This window comes from Bos indicus x Bos taurus, chromosome 24 (genome assembly GCF_003369695.1).
Source record: "Bos indicus x Bos taurus breed Angus x Brahman F1 hybrid chromosome 24, Bos_hybrid_MaternalHap_v2.0, whole genome shotgun sequence".
In the NCBI taxonomy this organism is placed as follows: Eukaryota; Metazoa; Chordata; class Mammalia; order Artiodactyla; family Bovidae; genus Bos; species Bos indicus x Bos taurus.
The window spans coordinates 40,632,319-40,652,405 of NC_040099.1; the positions used below are offsets into that span (position 1 = coordinate 40,632,319).

At 42.5% G+C, this 20,087-nt stretch overlaps 1 protein-coding gene across 10 annotated transcripts in view; it reads left to right on the plus strand.

Annotated features, from left to right (window-relative positions):
* The window catches only part of PTPRM (protein tyrosine phosphatase, receptor type M), a 666,940-nt gene that overhangs the window by 144,083 nt on the left and 502,770 nt on the right, over positions 1–20,087 (plus strand). The gene's annotated exons all lie outside the window — the stretch shown is intronic.

Sequence of the window (20,087 nt, forward strand, 5' to 3'; positions counted from 1 at the left end):
TGAAGTTAGCAGTGTATTAAAGTTCCATAGAATGGAGGTCTTCACTGAGAATTTTTAGTAACAGTGCCACAAGTTGCTCTCCTGCAGCGAAGGTCATGTCTACATTTGTTTGATAAGCATCTTTCTGAAATTTATGAAGAAAAAATTGATATTGATGCAACCTGGTTTTTACTCCCAGCCTAACAGCTTTCATGTCAGTCAAGTGTACAGGTGAAAAGTGGTACTTCCTCCCTCTTTTCTTCCTGAACTCAAGGGGAAGTGGGCATCTGGTTGATCTTGGCAGCATAAGTGCCATGAGTGGTACGCATTAACTCTGAGGGGAAGGGAGGTCTGATCAGCAATGTATTTCCCAGCTGGTCAAGGCTGAGGGATCCACCTGTTACTGCAGGTGTTCTTGACAGTGAGGTTCAGCTCCTGAAGTCCCATATTTAATTGTTGGCTTCAACGTTACAGAAATTAAACTCGTCTGTGATGTTTCCTCTAGGCAAACATCTGGTCCCATGAAGGATTACTCTTTTGTAAGCCCAGACAATATTCTGTTGATCCACAAGAGTTTTATTCTCCATTCATGGGGTACCTATTCCTATGTGAGATATTGTCTGTATGGCCAAGTGCCAAGGCCAACAGTTAGCTTACTGAAGAGCATCCCATAAGAAAGAGAAGCCCAGGCCACGTGTGATTAAGTGCAAAATTACACACTCAGATTATTCAAAACAACTCCACACAACACTTTAACTAATCCCAGTGATCACAGCTTCTTAAGATAACTCATCCAGATTGAAAACAAAATGTCTCATGAGAAGCAGAATTCTCCACTCTCCTGCATTTATATTAAAAATATCCCAATGAATCATTTCTAAAGCAAATAGGGCTCATCCCAGGCATATTATGGAGTCATTGACCTTGATATTACCTTCTTTTTTGGAACATTTCCCCATCAGCATTTTCCATTTCTAATGTTACCTTTATCAAGATAAGAAATATCTCACATTTTACTATCTGTACTTGTGGATTTTTTGCTTAGGCTGCACGTGATAGGTCTCAATATTTTTTGGAGAGGGTATCGTTAGAGAACCAGTTGTGTGATATGTGTTGGTTAGTGTTTGCTTGAGTTTTAGATTTTGAGCCTCTTAGACTGAAGAATATCCACTGGTTCAGATAATTTTAGACATGAGTCTGCAGATGCTGCAGATAGGGGCTGTTGAGGAGAGTCCTACTAAAATTACATTGGTTGTTCTCAAATGATTCTTTCAGCACAGATGATGTAATCTTTAGGGGGGGTTTGCTTGAATAGGAACAACACCCCAAATCCATCCTAGCCCACAAAGAGTTGAGAATAGTGGGTGCCTGGTCCTGTGATTTTGTGTCTTTGCTCTTCCCAGCCCTCACATACATGTTCACATCAATGGGGCTTCTTCTTCCTCCTCATTTCCTTTTCCTTAACCTTCTCTTCTCTCTTTAACCTTGGCCTCAGCCATCCTTTCACTTACATTACTTAACATGATCTTATTTCATTTTATATTATAATCACCGCTCCCACCCCCTCTCCCCAGCCGGACACCTTGGATATACACCAACACATTTAAACCTCCATTGTGTTCCTGATAAAGAAGTATTATATTTGAGAAGAGCAAGAAGTAATAGAATGTATACTTTTATAATGGAAATACAGCTGACCCTTGAGTGACATGGGCTGGTAGGTGGTTAGGGGCACTGACCCTACACACACTTGGAAATCCAGGTATGATTTATGGTGGGCCCTCCATATCTGGGGATCATCTGTATATGAGGTTCATCTATATCTCTGGTCCCCTAGATTCAACTAGCCAGGCCAGATCATATAGTGCTGTAGTAATTGCTGTCATTGTTTAGTTGCTAAGACATGTCCAACTCTTTGTGACCCTATGGACTATAGCCCACCAGGTTCCACTGTCCATGGGATTCTCCAGGCAAGAATACTGGAGTGGGTTGCCGTTTTCTTCTCCAGGGGATCTTATCCACCCAGAGATCAAACCCATGTCTCCTGCATTGGCAGGCAGATTCTTTACCCCTGAGCCACTGGGGAAATTGTAGTATTTACTACTGGAAAAAAAATCCAGGTAGAAGTGGACCCACACAGTTCAAACCTGTGTTGTTCAAGGCTCCATCCACTGTGTTATCTTAGGCATCATTTTGACCTGGATTTGTTAAACAGTGTTAAACAGTTTTTGATCATACAAGTCTTTTTAAAGTTGAAGCCCCAACATTTAAAATAAATGAAAGTTGAACATAGCAGGCTGAGTCAGGGTTTTAGAAAGACCTGGAGTGGGTCTGGAAGAACCTTCACAACCTAAGGGTTCTGAGGATCACAGTGTGAAAAACCAGCAGTCTAATTCCTCCAAGCTACGTTATATAGATCAGGACACTAGAGAAAGGGAGCCGACATTGACTTGTTTACCTGATAGGAAGGTAGGTAACTGGATAGATAGGTAGATAGCACAATATGTATGTGTATGTATATAAACATGCACTTATATACAAAGCTGTTTAATCCTTATAATGTACTAGAGGGTAGTTGAGTACAGCAGAATAGATGAGAAAAGCTCCTAAGTTGACAGAGTGGGAGCTCACCTTAGGTCTTTCTGGTGGCAAATGTACATTCTTTGCCTCATGTCTCCACACTGCCAGCTGGCAGTTTTCCTGAAGCCACACAGGCACACACAGAACTGAGCCCTCCCAGACCCCCTGCCTCCTAGTCCAGGGCTCCCCCTTTAAACCGCCTTTTCACTTTAGTCCGTACCCGTGGAAAGAATACATCGTATATTGAGGAAACAGCTTAAAAAGAAAGATACTCCAGTTGTGTTGACCTTGAGAAGGGTTAATGTGCTTAGTTCCCTGTGTTTTAGCAAATAACTGGTCACGTAGAATGACGGGGGAGAATCACGGTGCTTTCTGTGCTCTGTACGTCTCATTCTTAGAGAACTTTGCAGGGAGTTTCGCAGTTTCCCAATTTAAAACATTATATGATGAATTAGTTTTCTTCAAAGTGTACTTTCTTTATGGCCTGAGAATTGAAGTTTGATGTTGAGTAAGTATTCACCGCTTTTATGTTTCATAAATTTGAAAGATACAGAACATGTAATCATTAACATTCTTTTTATGTTTGGAACATAAAATCAAACACGAGCGACTGAAGCATTAAACCAGAGTTCCAGTACAATACCCAGAAAATCCCTTGGCTTTTTTGTTGACTTACGCTGAGGTCTGCCAAATAACAGCCTTATTATGCAGATTCTTAGAATAACAGGCCCTGGATAGCTCAGCTTCTTGCCTTTTGTCGAGGACTCCAGTTTTCTTTTTCTCGGCATGTTTGAGGACAGGATGTCTTCAGGATGAATTTTTGGTTCTTTCTCTTGGCTCCTGTAGCAGTGTTCATCTTTCTCCTTTGTAACTGCTTTCTGTTCCCCTAGTGACCTTCCTGGAGGATCGGGGCATCTTTATCATCATCCACGTCTTCCCTGTAGCCTTCATTTCTCCTCCACACAGGGTCTGACATAATGCCCAGCACAGAGTGAGATGAGAAGAGAGATCCCAGGACTCAGATCAGAGAGGTGGGAGCTTCCCAAAGCAGCATGTCTTCTTCCTTTGGTGCAGCCATAGTACTTAGAGTGTAGAGTCCATTTGCATATGTTTTTCTGCTTTGCAAATAAGTTCACCTGTACCATTTTTCTAGATTCCACATATAAGCAGTATTATATGACACTTATCTTTTTATGATTTACTTCCCTTTTCATGACTTACTTAGCTCTTTATGATAATCTCTATCTATGTCTCTGCAAATGGTGCTATTCCATTCCTTTTTATCAGAGTAATATTCCACTGTACATAGAGTCATAGATATAGAGAATAAATGTATGGATACCAAAGGGAGAAAGTGAGGTGGGATGAATTGGGAGTTTGGGATTGACATATACACATTATTGATACTAGGGATTGGGGGCAGGAGGAGAAGGGGACGACAGAGGATGAGATGGCTGGATGGCATTACTGACTCCATGGATGTGAGTCTGAGTGAACTCCGGGAGTTGGTGATGGACAGGGAGGCCTGGCGTGCTGCGATTCATGGGGTCGCAAAGAGTTGGACATGACTGAGCGACTGATTTAATCTGATCTGATAAAATAGATAACTAATGAGAACCTACTGTATAGCACAGACACCTCTACTCAGTGCTGTTAGGTGACCTAAATGGGAAGGGAATTTTAAAAAGAGATGGTATGTGTATATGTATAAATGATCCACATTGCTGTACAGCAGAAACTAACACAGCATTGTAAAGCACCTATGCGTGTTCAGTTGCTGTCATGCCTGATTCTTTGCAACCTTATGAACTATAGCCCACCAGACTCCTCTGTCCATGAGATTTTCTAGCAAGAACACTGGAGTGGGTTGCCATTTCCTTACTGGGGAGCTTCCTGACCCAGGGTTTGAACCCCCGTTTCCTGAATTGGCAGGTGTGTTCTTTACCACTGAGCCACCAGGGAAGCCCCAAAACACCTATACTCCAAAAAAAATTTTTTTAAGCATTTCTTTTTCAATGTTTCTGATGAAGATAGAAAAGTAAACAGCTTTCCATCTTGCTTTTGTTACAAAAATCTTTACGAGATTCTGTTGAACCCATCAGGTCTGTAAGGAGTAGGAGGCATCTTTGTAGGACTGGGAATGCAGAGATGACAAGAGCTTCCCAGGCCCATAGAAGCTCACAATCCAGCAGAGAAGACACAGAGGCCACAGTCGTATTGGCCTGTGGGCAGTATGACCTGTGACCTGTATATCTCACAGTTATGGTACCCAGGAAGAGGTGATTGATTTTTACCCCTGAAACAAGCCCCCAGGAGAGGTGACCTGTGAGCTAGGATTTGAACAGCCATGAATGGAGTCTGGCATCAGACTCTGGGATGGGGATGTAGGGACTAATGTGGGACACATGGGCAGCAGCATCGCTTAAGTGGGTCAGCAGATAGTCAGGAATTGCAGGATTATAAGAGCTGACTCACTGGAAAAGACCCTGATGCTGGGAAAGACTGAGGGTAGGAGGAGAAGGAGATGAAGGAGGATGAGATGATTGGATGGCCATCACCGACTGAATGGACGTGAGTTTGAGCAAACTCCAGTAGATGGTGAAGGACAGGGAAGCCTGGCATGCTGCAGTCCATGGGGTCATAAAGAGCCAGACACGACTGAGTGACTGAATAACAAACAACAACTCTGGAAGGGAAATGGTGGCAGGAAATGAAGATAAATAGGTAGATGGGGGTCAAGTCTGGAAAACCTCCTTGGTCACATGATAACATTTGCACATTATCCTATGGGCAGCGAGCTGCCCTGGAGTCGTTTAAACAGGGAGTTTGAACAGCCGTTTTTAGCCATGTGTTTTATGAAAGGCCAGCTTGTTGGCTGTGTGTGGGATAAACTGGAGAGGGCAGAGTCCAGACACAAGAGGGTAGGCCAAGTTTAGTGGGAATGTGAGCTGAAACTCCAGGTGTGGTGTGCAGGGGATGGGAGTTGCATAGGAGAAAGTTTCAGGAAATTGTTTGGAAGGGAAGGTGTTGGGAGGATGCGTGGTTGACTCACAGGGTTTTGGCTTGAGCCTCTGGCCTGTGGTCCATCAGCCAGCATTGGCAGCATCCACACAAAACTGCCTGGCACTTTCATTTCCTGTTTCAGATCCCAGGCCCACGCATGGCCGTGGTCCCTTTTGATGTTCATCATCTTATCCTAACAGTGAGTGCACTTTCTCATCCGCCAGCAAGTCCACCCTCTCCCGGGGGGATGGATAATAAACATTATGAAAGTGTCATGTCTTCTGTAGGCATGAATAAATCCTCGGGGATGTGCTCAGGGGCAGAATTGCCCCCTGGACATCCTTCAGGAACTTCTAAGTGGAGGACCAGCATCCTGTGGCTCAAAGCCTGCGCATCTTTAAACATGAGGGTGATGCTGAGCCCAGTGAGATGCGTGCACTTAGGAGGTGTACAGGATGAAGGAACAGTGACTGATGTTCACCCACTGAGGCACCTGCTTCTGAGGCTCCTGGGCCGAAGGAAAGACTTCTATTTTCATGGTTGAAACCGTGCGTGCTCATTGTACCTATGATGTGTGTATTTCCTTTTTACACACAATCTACACACACAATCTGTGACGTGTCCAAAGATAGAAGAGGTAGCTGATAGGTCCAGGACTTCAAGAATCTGGGCCTCAGTTTCCAACTGAGTTGAATGAGCCTCACAAGTTCCCAGTTTTTGTTGTAGAATAAGTACTCCTAACGACAGGAAATTGGGATGAACATTTTACCAAGAGGATAGAGGAAATTGTATTGACTTTTTCCTTATACATGATTTGATTCTACCCAACAAATGGGATCTGTAGAAAAAAATGTTCATGGAGGGAAATATATTTAGTTGAGTTTGGGTTAATCACTGAAAATAAACCATTGGCTGGCTGTTTTAAGCTGGATAATACAGCTTGGCTGTACTGCCTGTGGGTGAGTTCTGGAGTTTATTTTATCAGCTGTCCCAGATAATGATTTTATGCTAATAAAATCATCAAGAGATGGATTTGTAAATCATACTAAACTGGCAGGAGCATTACGGGGCATAAAATTAAATTCTGTCCTTTATTAATTTCCTGGGTCTCTCTGACCAACACCCAGGATCGTTTTCCACCTAGGGTATCTTCTTGTTGAGTAGTTCCACTTAGGAGAAAAATTACAGATAGAGAGTTTCTTAGCATGAAATTAGAAAATAGAATTCACCACTTTGATCAAGCAGTGTTATTCTGTTGCCCTTATTCACCTGAGAGACATTTATGACTTAAAAAGACTTATTTAGAGCAGTGATCTCTGAAAGGCTTTCTCCATGCCCTTTGAGGCATATAATACACAATCTGTTGATGTATGGAAGAAAATAATTGAACTTCAATTAAATTAATTTTGTAGTTTGTACTTTAAAATGTCAATTATATGTGTGTCTAATAATCTGAATATGTGGAGTACTACATGATATAATTTATAAATAAAATGAGATGATTGTACCTTTTTTTATTTATGTTTTAAAAATCTTAATATTCAGAATGTCTATTTAGCTTATAAAATGAAGCATAGTTAAGTTATAATGTTGTGTTTCATGCGTACAGCAAAGTGATTCAGTTATATAATATATACATTTATGTAATATATATTCTTTTTCAGATTCTTTTCCATTATAGGTTAATACAAGATATTGAGTACAGTTCCCTGTGCTATAGGGGAGATGCTATACAGTAGGTCCCTGTGCTATCTAGTAGGTCCTTGTTATTTGTATATTTTATATATAATAGTGTGTATACATTAATCCCAAACTCCTAATTTGTCCCACCCCCCTCCCCTTCATTCCCCTTTGGTAACAGTAAATTTGTTCTCTATGTCCCTGAGTCTATTTCCATTTTGTAAATAAGTTGATTTGTATTTCTTTTTTAGATTCCACATATATGTGATAACATGTATCATTTTCTCTGTCTTTGCTCTCTATGACAATCGCTAGGGCCATCCATATTGCTGCTAATGGCATTATTTCATTCTTTTTTATGACTGGATAAAAGGTTGTGGCTTTTTGAAAAACTGAAGTTATCTTTACCTTCCTAAAACTGTTTGAAACTACTGATCTAGAGCACTTTTCTAAAATGGGTCAAAGATTAGTTTGTTCTGAGACCTTTTTTCCTAAGAACACAGATTCCTGAAGATTCTGGTTAAATAGGTCAGACTAGAACAATGATTATCAAACCTAAGTGTGCATCAGAATTATCTAGGGGTCAGGCAGAGGATGAGATGGTTAGATAGTGTCACTGACTCAATAGACATACATTTGAGCAAACTCCAGGGGATGCTGGAGGACAGGGGAGCCTGGCATGCTGCAGTTCATGGGGTTACTAAGACTCAGACATGACTTGGCAACTGAACGACAACTGGCTAGCTAAAGCACAGAGTGCTGATTCTGGCCCCAGCCCAGAGTTGCTGATTCTGTAGGTCGGAGGTGGGCCCTGGGTATTTCTAAGTAGAGGGAACAACTCTGAGAACCTCAGTCCCCACGTGGGACTCCGGACACACGTGGTTCCAGAGATGAGGTGATAACTACTGATCTGGATTTTTCAATCTGCCCTGGCCAGTTCTTGCAGATATTTTTCATCATTTATTTTTCCTTTCCTACTCTTGTTGCATTGGTAGAGGCAGACAGCTGCTTTTCACGTTGTATTTTTCAATATCGGTGTGGAGGATAGAAGCACCAGTGTGATATTCAGGGAGATTCGAATTTGCAAAGAATTCGTACAAGTGATTTAATTAAGTCCTCTCTGAGCTACTTATCTGTACGTGGAAAACCGAGACAGTCAGGTCACAAATGAGTTGGCTGCATCCGTACAATATTTTGGAATGGAAATAACACTATTAACCCATTTTTTAAAAAAACAGATTTTGAGATGAATAGGAAAAATACATGGTTGTGTTTTACAATCAGTTCTTTTTAAAAAATAAGGAACCAATAGATTGATATGAAATGAAGAATGCGATGTCATAAGCTATAGAAACTTTAAGAACAAAACGACTCATTTCCTTTGAACTATATAAAATACATCCATTGGCAGATAACACTTCTTATGATAGAGTGTGGCATCAGCCATTTAAATGCCTGTGCAATGTGTAAAAGCCGCTTGCTAGATTAAATTATGTAGAAGTGCATTCTATAATGCTTACTGTCCGATTCACTAACCATCAGTGGGGCATTCAGAGTTTAAGAGGCATTATATACTTTCGTTGTTGGCAGGCAATTAAATGCAGAAGTCACTGGGATTGATTTAGAAGAGGAAAGCAGTGGCTTAGCTATATTGGTGCAGATTTTTTTCCCCACTCTTAAAACAATTATGTATATTATAGCTCGCTTCTGTTTATCCTTTGAAAATGTAGTTTACAGCCGTTTATCTCACAGCTCTAAATTTGAAATAAATGGAAAGGACCACCTGAGATTACATGTATTTTAGGAAAATAGAACATATAACATTAATTCACTTAGTTTTTGATTTGCCCTCTCTGTAGAGAGTCCCATTTAATACTTTATGCATTTTATAAAGGCTGCCTTAAATGGGGTCATTCTGTATTTAGAACAAATGAGAAAAATGTTCCAGAAATCTCCTCGAGGAGTATTACAGTCTTTTTACAAAATGACTTTAAAAGGACTGTAATTATAACAAGGAGAATGATTGCCTGAGTATATAAGTCAGTTTAACCTGTTAAAGTCAGAACAGTTGAAAATGTATGTGTATCTTCAGTTCAGTCCAGTTCAGTCACTCAGTTGTGTCTGACTCTTTGTGACCCCATGAATCGCAGCACGCCAGGCCTCCCTGTCCATCACCAACTCCCGGAGTTCACTCAGACTCATGTCCATCGAGTTGGTGATGCCATCCAGCCATCTCATCCTCTGTCGTCCCCTTTTCCTCCTGCCCCCAATCCCTCCCAGCATCAGAGTCTTTTCCAATGAGTCAGCTCTTCACATGAGGTGGCCAAAGTACTGGAGTTTCAGCTTTAGCATCATTCCTTTCAAAGAACACCCCGAGCTGATCTCCTTTAGAATGGACTGGTTGGATCTCCTTGCAGTCCAAGGGACTCTCAAGAGTCTTCTCCAACACCACAGTTCAAAAGCATCAATTCTTTGGTGCTCAGCGTTCTTCACAGTCCTACTCTCACATCCATACATGACCACAGGAAAAACCGTAGCCTTGACTAGATGGACCTTTGTTGGCAAAGTAATGTCTCTGCTTTTGAATATGCTGTCTAGGTTGGTCATAACTTTCCTTCCAAGGAGTAAGCATCTTTTAATTTCATGGCTGCAGTCACCATCTGCAGTGATTTTGGAGCCCCAGAAAATAAAGTCTGACTCTGTTTCCACTGTTTGCCCATCTATTTCCCATGAAGTGATGGGACCAGATGCCATGATCTTCGTTTTCTGAATGTTGAGCTTTAAGCCAACTTTTTCACTCTCCTCTTTCACTTTCATCAAGAGGCTTTTTAGTTCCTCTTCACTTTCTGCAGTAAGAGTGGTGTCATCTGCATATCTGAGGTTATTGATATTTCTCCCAGCAATCTTGATTCCAGCTTGTGCTTCTTCCAGCCCAGCGTTTCTCATGATGTGCTCTTCATGTAAGTTAAATAAGCAGGGTGACATATACAGCCTTGACGTACTCCTTTTCCTATTTGGAACCAGTCTGTTGTTTCATGTCCAGTTCTAACTATTGCTTCCTGACCTGCATATAGGTTTCTCAAGAGGCAGGTCAGGTGGTCTGGTATTCCCATCTCTTTCAGAATTTTCCACAGTTTATTGTGATCCACACAGTCAAAGGCTTTGGCATAGTCAATAAAGCAGAAATAGATGTTTTTCTGGAACTCTCTTGCTTTTTCAATGATCCAGCGGATGTTGGCAGATATTAACATTTGGTTGTCCTCCATTAGCTTCTTAGAAACGTTACTTTCAGGAGCTTATTTACAATGCAATTCATGTAACAGTCATTACATAAATATTTCAGGTTGTTATTTGCTTACTTTATGGAGGTGGGTTAAGGGTGAGGATGAAGTGTTAGTTGCTCAGTCCTGTCCGACTCTTTGCAATCCCCTGGAATGTGGCCCACTAGGCTCCTCCGTCCATCGGATTTCCCAGGCAAGAATACTGCGGTGGGTTGCCATTCCCTTCTCCAGGGGATCTTCCAGACCAAGGGACTGAACCTGGATCTCCTGCATTGCAGGCAGATTCATTACCCTCTGCGCCACCAGAGGAGCCTGAAGGGTGGAGATGTGTAGACTTGAAGGAGTGTGAACTCTGGATGCATATCTGGCTTGGACTGCTGGCCCCACACCAAGCTCTCTGTGATGTGGGTGAAATGTTTGGCCACGTCAAACTGACATTTGTAAATATAGGGATGTATCCATAAAGAGTATAACAACAGATTAGAATGGAGAGGTTGGCAAATAGGTAGAGTGTTCTGAAGAGTAGAGAAGTAATAGCACGTTTGTGAGGCAGCCACTGTTCCCGAGCAGAAATGAAGTCCTAGGAGAATTTCCCCCCAGAGCTGAGATCCAGGACGTGGTGGACAGCAGGGAAGTCCCTGTGGGGCCACAGCCATGGAACTCAGAGGAAGTGTCCTCTAGGGTGGCCAGGAAAGCTATTCATGGGAGGTGAGCCACCGAGAGGTGCAGGGGTGAGTGCTGTCTGCTGGACCCTATTGGCTACCACATGCTAGAGGAGCCAGATAGCCCTGACCTTGTGGATCTGGGGCTCCTGAAGCTGTGTGTGCTGGGAGCCTTCTGGGAGCTCTGGAAGCCCCCTCTTTCCTCCTGCCCTGCCTCTCCAGGACCCTCTGCTGGCCAAGCTTAAAGTCTTGTCAAGTGGAACAGAGCATGTAGTCAGAGGGTCTGCATACATTTTCTCAGAGCAAGCAATGAAAAGTGAATTTAGGGCTGAGAGGTAATACACTGATACCTGGGGAAAAAGATATTGATTCTTGACTTTAGGCTTTGTGAGACAGACATTTGCGTGGGGTTTGTTATGTGACGAGTTCTTTGATCAGACATTGAAACTATTGGCTTTCCAGATGGTGCGAGTGGTGAAGAACCTGCCTGCCAGTGCAGGAGATGTAAGAGACACGAGTTTGATCCCTGGGTCAGGAAGATCCCCTGGTGGAGGAAATACTCCAGTATTCTTGCCTGAAGAATCCCATGGACAGAGGAGCCTGGCAGGCTACAGTCTATGCAGTCTCAAAGAGTTGGATGCTACTGAAGTAGTTATGACCAACCTAGATAGCATATTGAAAAGCAGAGATATTACTTTGACAACAAAGGTCCATCTAGTCAAGGCTATGGTTTTTCCAGTGGTCATGTATGGATGTGAGAGTTGGACTGTGAAGAAAGCTGAGCACTGAAGAATTGATGCTTTTGAACTGTGGTGTTGGAGAAGACTCTTGAGAGTCCCTTGGACTGCAAAAAGATCCAATCAGTCTATTCTAAAGGAGATCGGTCCTGGGTGTTCATTGGAAGGACTGATGCTAAAGCTGAAACTCCAGTACTTTGGCCACCTCATGCAAAGAGTTGACTCATTGGAAAAGACTCTGATGCTGGGAGGGATTGGGGGCAGGAGGAGAAGGGGATGACAGAGGATGAGATGGCTGGATGGCATCACCAAATCCATGGACATGAGTTTGAGTAAACTCTGGGAGTTGGTGATGGACAGGGAGGCCTGGTGTGCTGCAATTCATCGGGTCGCAAAGAGTTGGACACGACTGAGCAACTGATCTGAACTGAACTGAACTGAAGTGATTCAGCATCCACACACACATTGAGAGTATAGTCTTATGCTGGTTGTGAGGATTAGATGAAATAATGACTCTGTTTTCTGAAGCAGAACCTGGCTAGCATGTGATGGATGTTCAGGAAATTGGGGTCTTTGCAGATCACAGGTCACTTCACAGAACACAGGGCACTCACATCATAGAGTTGAGTAGTAACTTCAAGCTAAACGAAGGGTCCCAGGTAATGGTTTTTACCCCCACACCTTAAAGGCCACAGGAGCACCTTTTGAAGGATCATAGAGTCAGTTTTCTAAACCCAGACACCACCCTTTTCAAAATCAGATAGAACAGAAATGAAAAAGGCCAGTATATCTCAGTAGAGATAAATGTGGTTTATGAAGTGTGTGTATACATGTGATGGGTTACGGTGTCATGACTATGGGTCACAATCAAAGAATATTTAGATACTGCTCCAGAGGGTGGGTTCTGATCCCTGACGGTTTGGTTTCTTTTGTCTTCTCTCCAGTTCTGGAGCTTTAGTAGGATATGGAGTGATCTTGTGAAAGAATTTTTAAGTTTCCTTTGGGGAAAAAGTGGACCATCCACTCAGTTATAACCTGTGTCTTAATGATGGCATACTACTCTTGGTCCTACTGAATAATTCTCTGCTGTTCCAAAGAAGGGCTTCCCTGGTGGCTCAGTGGTGAAGAATCTGCCTGCCATGAGATGTGGGTTTGATCCCTGGGTTGGGAAGGAAATGGTAACCCTTTCCAGTGTTCTTGCCTGGCAAATCCCATGGACAGAGGAGCCTGGTGGGCTACAGTCCACAGGGTCGCAAAGAGTCGGTCATGACTAAGTGACTAAACAACAGCAGCAAATTCCTAAGAAAGAAGAAAGATAAATCCCCTTCAATATGCAAATGATAATATTTTATTTTCATAAATCATGAATGACCTTTATAGACAACTAGCTTTACTATCTTAATTATTGCCAGAAAGAAAAAAAAAAGACTAACTTTTCTAAAAGCAAAAACCATAATTTGAAAGGAGACTTCATTAACATTTAGCTGGCTTATAGTTTTCAGCCATAATAAAAAAAACGAACATGTTCAGTGATTTTGTCACATTTGGAGCTGATTCATCTTGGAACACATCAGGACAGGGCTGGGTGTTTTTGAAAACAATTGAGATTGTTTTCATTGTTTAAGTGGATATTACAGTGAGAAAAAAATGTAGGCAAAATTATTGTGGCCAGATTCTGCACAGAGCTTTGGGAAATTCATCATCTGTGTTTCTGAAAAACCATTTATTGGGTGCCTACCATGTACAGACCAGCCCTCTGGTGACTCAGACAGTAAAGAATCTGACTGCAATTCGGGAGACCCAGGTTCAATCCCTGGGTTGGGAAGATCCCCTGGAGAAGGAAATGGCAACCCACTCCAGTATTCTTGCCTGGGAAATCCCATGGACAGAGGAGCCTGGTGAGCTATAGTCCATGGGGTCGCAAAGAGTCAGACATGACTGAGTGAATATCACTTTCACTTTACCATGTACTAGCTCTCAGGAATATCAAGATGACTAAGACTTATAATGATCTAAATGCTTTTTGAGGGGATTCCCTGGTGGTCCATTGGTTAGGACTCTGTGTTTTCACTGCCAAGGACATGGGTTCAAGCCCTGGTTGGGGAACAAAAAGATCCCACAAGCTAGGGCAGCATGACCAAAATAATAAAAATAAAATAACTTTTGAGAAGAATTCCTAGGCTTCTGGACACCTGTTTCTTTTAAACTCTGAAGTTTTTATAAAACAACAACAACAAAAAACCCATGGTTCCATCTTATTTCTAGAACCTACCGTGCATTGCTTCAGTAACAGCACAGGCTGGCTTCAGGGCTTAGTTGAGGAGTAAACATATAAATTCATGGCAGTCCACTAAGACTTTTTTGAGAGAAGCAATATTCATAAAGACCATTTTGAGGGAGGTTACAGTTTTATCCGAGGATGCTCTGAGCTCCCACTTAATCAAGTTTATCTAATTGAAGTTGGATGACATGCTGTCCTGACATGTTAACAAATGGACCCTAGAATCTGTGGCTCCATTGCGGTGGTTGCTCCCGAGAACTGTGTTCATTAATGCATATTGATTGCTTCATCCTGGTGCCCGGGGAAGAGAGGTCCCTCCCTCTGGATGTAGGATTAGGAGTTGTGTTTCTTTCCAGTTTTTAGTTTGGGAGATACTGTCACACAGTGTTAAGAATGTGGGTTTTCAAGACAGGATGCCTGGGTTCAAGTCTCTGCATCACTGTCTTCCACCTTTGGAAACTTCTGTGCAAGCTGTCAACCCTTCTGTGCCTCATTTTCTGTAACTGTAAAATGGGGATCATGGTACCTATGTTGTTGGGTTGGTGTGAGCGTTGAACAAGTCCTTAGAAATTGTGAAAGTGAGAAAGTAAAAGTGCTAGTCACTCAGAAGTGTCTGACTCTTTGCTACCTCACAGACTGTAGCCCACCAGGCTCCACTATCCATGGAATTCTCCAGGCAAGAATACTGGAGTGGGTTGCCATGCCCTTCTCCATTAGTAAATGGAAACCCCTGTTACTAGCTTTAGTATGTATATTATCATCTCCTAGATACTGTGGATTGTGTAATCAGTCATTATTTCCTCTTGGCACTGGCTACCCCAAAGCTCAGAGTGAAATACATGGCCAGTGAATGAGCCTAATGACTTTTAAAAAAATTATTTGGTGATAATGGGGGAGTCCTCTCCATAATCCTGATATCATCTTATTCTTACTCCCCCCCCCCCCCACTATTCTTGCTTTTCAATTTTCACTTTTCTTTAATTGTATTAATTTAATTGGCATGTTACTATGTTGCATTGCCTGTCCTGGAACAAGCCTTATCATCCTTGTTGTCTGTTACCTGGATATTGACACCCGCTGACGCTTCCTTTCACATAATAGCTCCTTATTCCCTCACAGGTTGTGTGTTGTATGCAGATTTGCTAAGGAAAAGCCTTTCTCAAGGTACAATGGAGGCGTGTGTGTGTATTGATGTAAGAGAGAGAACAATAGAGAAGCAGATCACCACCCATCTGGCTTGCATCACCTTTCCTTCATCACGTATTTGACCTTGGGTTTAGTCCTGATTCGGAGAAGGCAATGGCACCCCACTCCAGTACTCTTGCCTGGAAAATCCCATGGATGGAGGAGCCTGGTGCGCTGCAGTCCATGGGGTTGCTAGGAGTTGGACACGACTGAGTGACTTCACTTTCACTTTTCACTTTCATGCATTGGAGAAGGAAATGGCAACCCACTCCAGTGTTGTTGCCTGGAGAATCCCAGGGATGGGGGAGCCTGTTGGGCTGGCATCTATGGGGTCACACAGAGTCAGACACGACTGATGTGACTTAGCAGCAGCAGCAGCAGTTAGTCCTGATTCCCCTTCTCAAAAGAGAAATAATTTACCTTGACTGGTGGATGAATATGGTCCAGCTGTGGGCTGTTGGGTGTTTGTCCAATGCCCAGAGTTCTGGAGAAAACTTGGCAATTTGTTGCCAGCAGTATTCCTCTACATGATGGTAAGCTGTCTGTGTTATCCTGAAACTGCAGGTGACTTATTTTTGGAAAGTCTTCATCTCATGATGTTTCTGGGATTTTGCTTCCTTGTCACATTCTTCACTGGCCCCAAGGCACTCACTTGATAAGCTCAGCAAGCTCTGTTCTTCGCTCTTGTGGTGCCATGGAGAAGTCCACACTGTTCATTTCCCTACAGAGTACATGTTACCATTTCTAATTATTTATTCCAGCCACTTGCAGTGCAGTGAACTCCTGAGAGTCCTTGTAGAAGATACAAATGGTAAGGAAGATTTGTTGTTCAGTCACTCAGTTGTGTCTGACCCTTTGCGACCCCATGGACTACAGCACGCCAGGCTTCCCTGTCCCTCTCTATCTCCCAGACTCTCTATCTTCACTCAAACTCATGTTCATTGAGTAGCTGATGCCATCCAACTATCTCATCCTCTGTCACCCTCTTCTCCTCCTGCCTTCAATCTTTCCTAGCATCAGGGTCTTTTCCAATGAGTTGACTCTTTTCATCAGGTGGCCAGACAGAGTATTGGAGCTTCAGCTTCAGCATCAGTCCTTCCAGTGAATATTCAGAGTTGATTTAAGACCTTAGCTTAAATCCTAGTAAGATTATTAGTAATAGCTTTTACTAATTAGTAATAATAATTATTAGTAGTAGTAATAGCTGATACTGGTGGACTTGCTAACTCTGTTAGACCAGCCACACTTGCTGCTGAACTGACTTATCAGAAACACCAAGTGAGGTACATGTTATATTCATTTCGTTGGTAAAGACATTGGGGTTCAGAGAGGCTAAATGATTTGTCTACAAACACAAAGTCAGTGGGACAAGAATAAGGAAGTGCCAGGTGTCTGACCCTGGAACCTGTTCACATCATGTCTACCCAAAGTTGCCTTGAAATCGAAAAGCTTCACTGTGCTCTCTGTCCCATTGCTGTTGACCTGACTCTTGGCTTATTTCATCTCAGTGGACTACCTTTGCTGTTTTAGGGTTCTGTGTCCGTTGGATGAAGGCCAGTGATGGGTCCCTAGGTGTGTAGGGAGACATAGGTTGGGGCAACAGGAAATCCAGTCTGTGCGACTTCCTGGTGGTTCCATAGTCCTGTGTGGATTCTCTGTTTTCCTTCAAGTGGTAAAAGCAGCTTTATATAATAGGGATATTATATCCTTGTACCAGCATTGTATTAGTCGTTGGGGTTTGCTTCAGCCATACCACCTCTCACCATTGTATTTGCTTATTGGAGAAGGAAATGGCAACCCACTCCAGTATTCTTGCCTGGAGAATTCCAGGGACAGAGGAGCCTAGTGGGCTGCCATCTATGGGGTTGCACAGAGTCAGACATGACTGAAGTGATTTAGCAGCAGCAGCAGTGCCAAGAACTGGTTCCTAAACCACATCTTTAACCAGCCTTTCGTTGTTTTGCTGATGCCCCAAGCTATTTCTCACTGCGTAAGATTGCACGGCAGGACTTTCATCAAAGTACTGTCTGTGCTTCCACTGGGGGTCCCTTTTCTGTCAAAATTCATGCTTCTTTCTTTCTTTTGAATATTACAAGTGCTACTGCTGTTTGGGTTTATTCCTGCAGCAGTAAGGCTATTTTCTATATCAAAATTAGGGCTTGCAACCAAGAGAAAATATTTCTCATAAATGTTTGCATAGTCTTCTAACATTTCTTACCCGAAATTGTAAAGTTGTTAGTATTACATGCTTGAAACAAAGCCACTCTGTTTCTGAACTTGTTAAAGCTGAATAAGAGGGAAATATAAATTACCAGTTGTTGTCAAGGTGAAGTATTGAGTTAATGCTGTGTCTTTATAATGAGTTTTCTGTTCCCAACAGAATGTTTAATTGGGCAGTTCTGTTAAAAGCGTTACAGAAGATGGTGTCCAGGGCCACTGGAGCTAGTGACTTAATACAAAGAGTGAAAGAGGAGGGACACTTCTTAAAATGCCCCTATGTCCCTTGAACATTTTTTATCAGTGATTTGGAGGCTGACAGCAAGCATGCTTCATCAAACTTGCAAATAACCCAGACCTAGGTAGGATAACTTAACACCCAAATGACAAAATCAAGATTGCAGAAGCTCTCACCAGGCTGGAGAGATGTACTGACAACAGAGATGGGGTTTAGAAAGGGAAAATGTAGAAAGTCACTTCCCTTATTGCAAAGGGGAGAAGGGGCTCGATGGCAGAGGTATGAGGAAACGTGTGGGATTCCAGGCTCCAGGAATCCCAGGATGGGCCAGCCCTCAGCTCAGGCTGTTGACAGAGCAAGAGGTCAAGGGAAGTAGTCAGTCGAATTGGGGCTGCAGTACTGGGAGTCCCTGGTTTAGATGAGTGTTGATAAACTTGACCGTGTTTAGAACACCTGCCTCCATGGTGAAGGTCTGAGAGCCTTCTAGTGGGAGGGAGGGAGGGAGGGGAGCAAAACATGTTTTGCCTGGAGAAGCAAAAACATAGAACTTGACAGCTCTTTTTAAATAGCTTTCTTGTGTAAGAACGGGGATTTTTCACTGTTTCTTCACAGGGAAGAGCTAAGATAGATGGGTATACATTTCAGGAAACTGCATTTGGGCCTTTTTAAAGGAATCGTCTACAATCAGAGGGATGTTTTCTAAATTCTGGGTGCCCACCTGTTCAGAGGGCTTCCCAGATTCTGCTTGCTGATACAAGGGATGCCGGAGGTGTGGGTTCTATCCCTGAGTTGGGAAGATTCCCTGGAGATGGAAGTGGCAACCCACTCCAGTATTCTTGCTTGGAAAATCCCATGGACAGAGGAGCCTGATGGGCTACACTCTTTGGGGTCGCAAAGAGTCAGACGGGACTGAGCATGCACGCACCTGTTCGGAAGCTGTCTGTCTGTCTAGAAGGTTGTAGAATTGATGTAAGCAAGTGGATGGAAATTGGACTAGGGGACCCTATGTCTGAGTGTGTGCAACTACTTTATTATTATTATTTTATTTATCTTTTTGCTGCCAGGGCATATGGTACAGCCACAGTGAAATTATATTCTTACACTTGTGTTTTCTTGACCAGACCCTCAATTCTCGTCATTGGCAAGTGATTATAATTAATCTTTTAAATTGATATAATTAATAACATTCTATGATAATGGGCAGTAGAATTTTCATGATAATTAAGATGATTGATATAATCCTTCACTTTGGCAATGTGAAACTTGACGCTATAATGATTCAGGGTAACAAGAGACATTTGAGAGGATGTGGGTGGGACTTTTTGAATCATCAGTGTGTCCCCAGATGCTGAAACAGCGGACCTGCTTTGCATATACTGCATTTTCTTTTATTCTTTGTTTCTTTATTTAAGTAGCTTCATTTTTAGCTTCAACATCCAGCAGATGTTTGCCCCATGTTTAATTTTGAATTTATCCTTGCCTTTAAAAATTGTGTGGACTGTAAGCAAATTTTTAATCTCTTTTAATTTTGAGACCTCGAATCTCCAAAGTATTAAAGCAAAACCCGTTTTTGTGTTAGATTTAGAATAATCCTTAGACAAATATTTTTCAAGCAAGGTCTGCAATCTCTACTGTTTTGTCCCTGACCAGCATGCCAGTGTTATGATGGAAGTATTTCTCTTTTCATTTTTTGGACAAATTATAATTTTTTTTCTTTTGAAGACATGTTGAATACCTAGGATGGTTCTATTAAAGTTTTGAACACAAGTTAATTATGCCAACTTCATATGAATCTGGAAAATATGAATTATAAATTTGCTTCATTTTTACTTTCAACTGGGCTGCCCCAGTGCTTTGCGGGTAAAGAATCTACCTGCAATGCAGGAGACACGGGTTCAGTCCCTGCGTCTGGAAGATCCCCTGGAGGAGGGCATGGCAGCTCACTCCAGTATTTTGGCCTGGAGAATCCCATGGCTAGAGGAGCCTGGTGGCCTTCAGTCCAAAGGGTCACAAAGAGTCAGACACAACTGAATGGCTATTACAAAGATGTCAGAGTCTTTTGGGGAAACAATATAATTTAGAATTATTGACAAGGCATGTCTAGTACTCAGACAACACTTACTTAGGATGCAGTGGGGTCAGGGTCAAATTGAGTTGAGCATCAATTGTGGGTTTACGGTTCTCTGCAGTCAATGTAGCTTATCCCAGAGGTCTAGTCATTATTAATATCACTCTCCTTTCTTT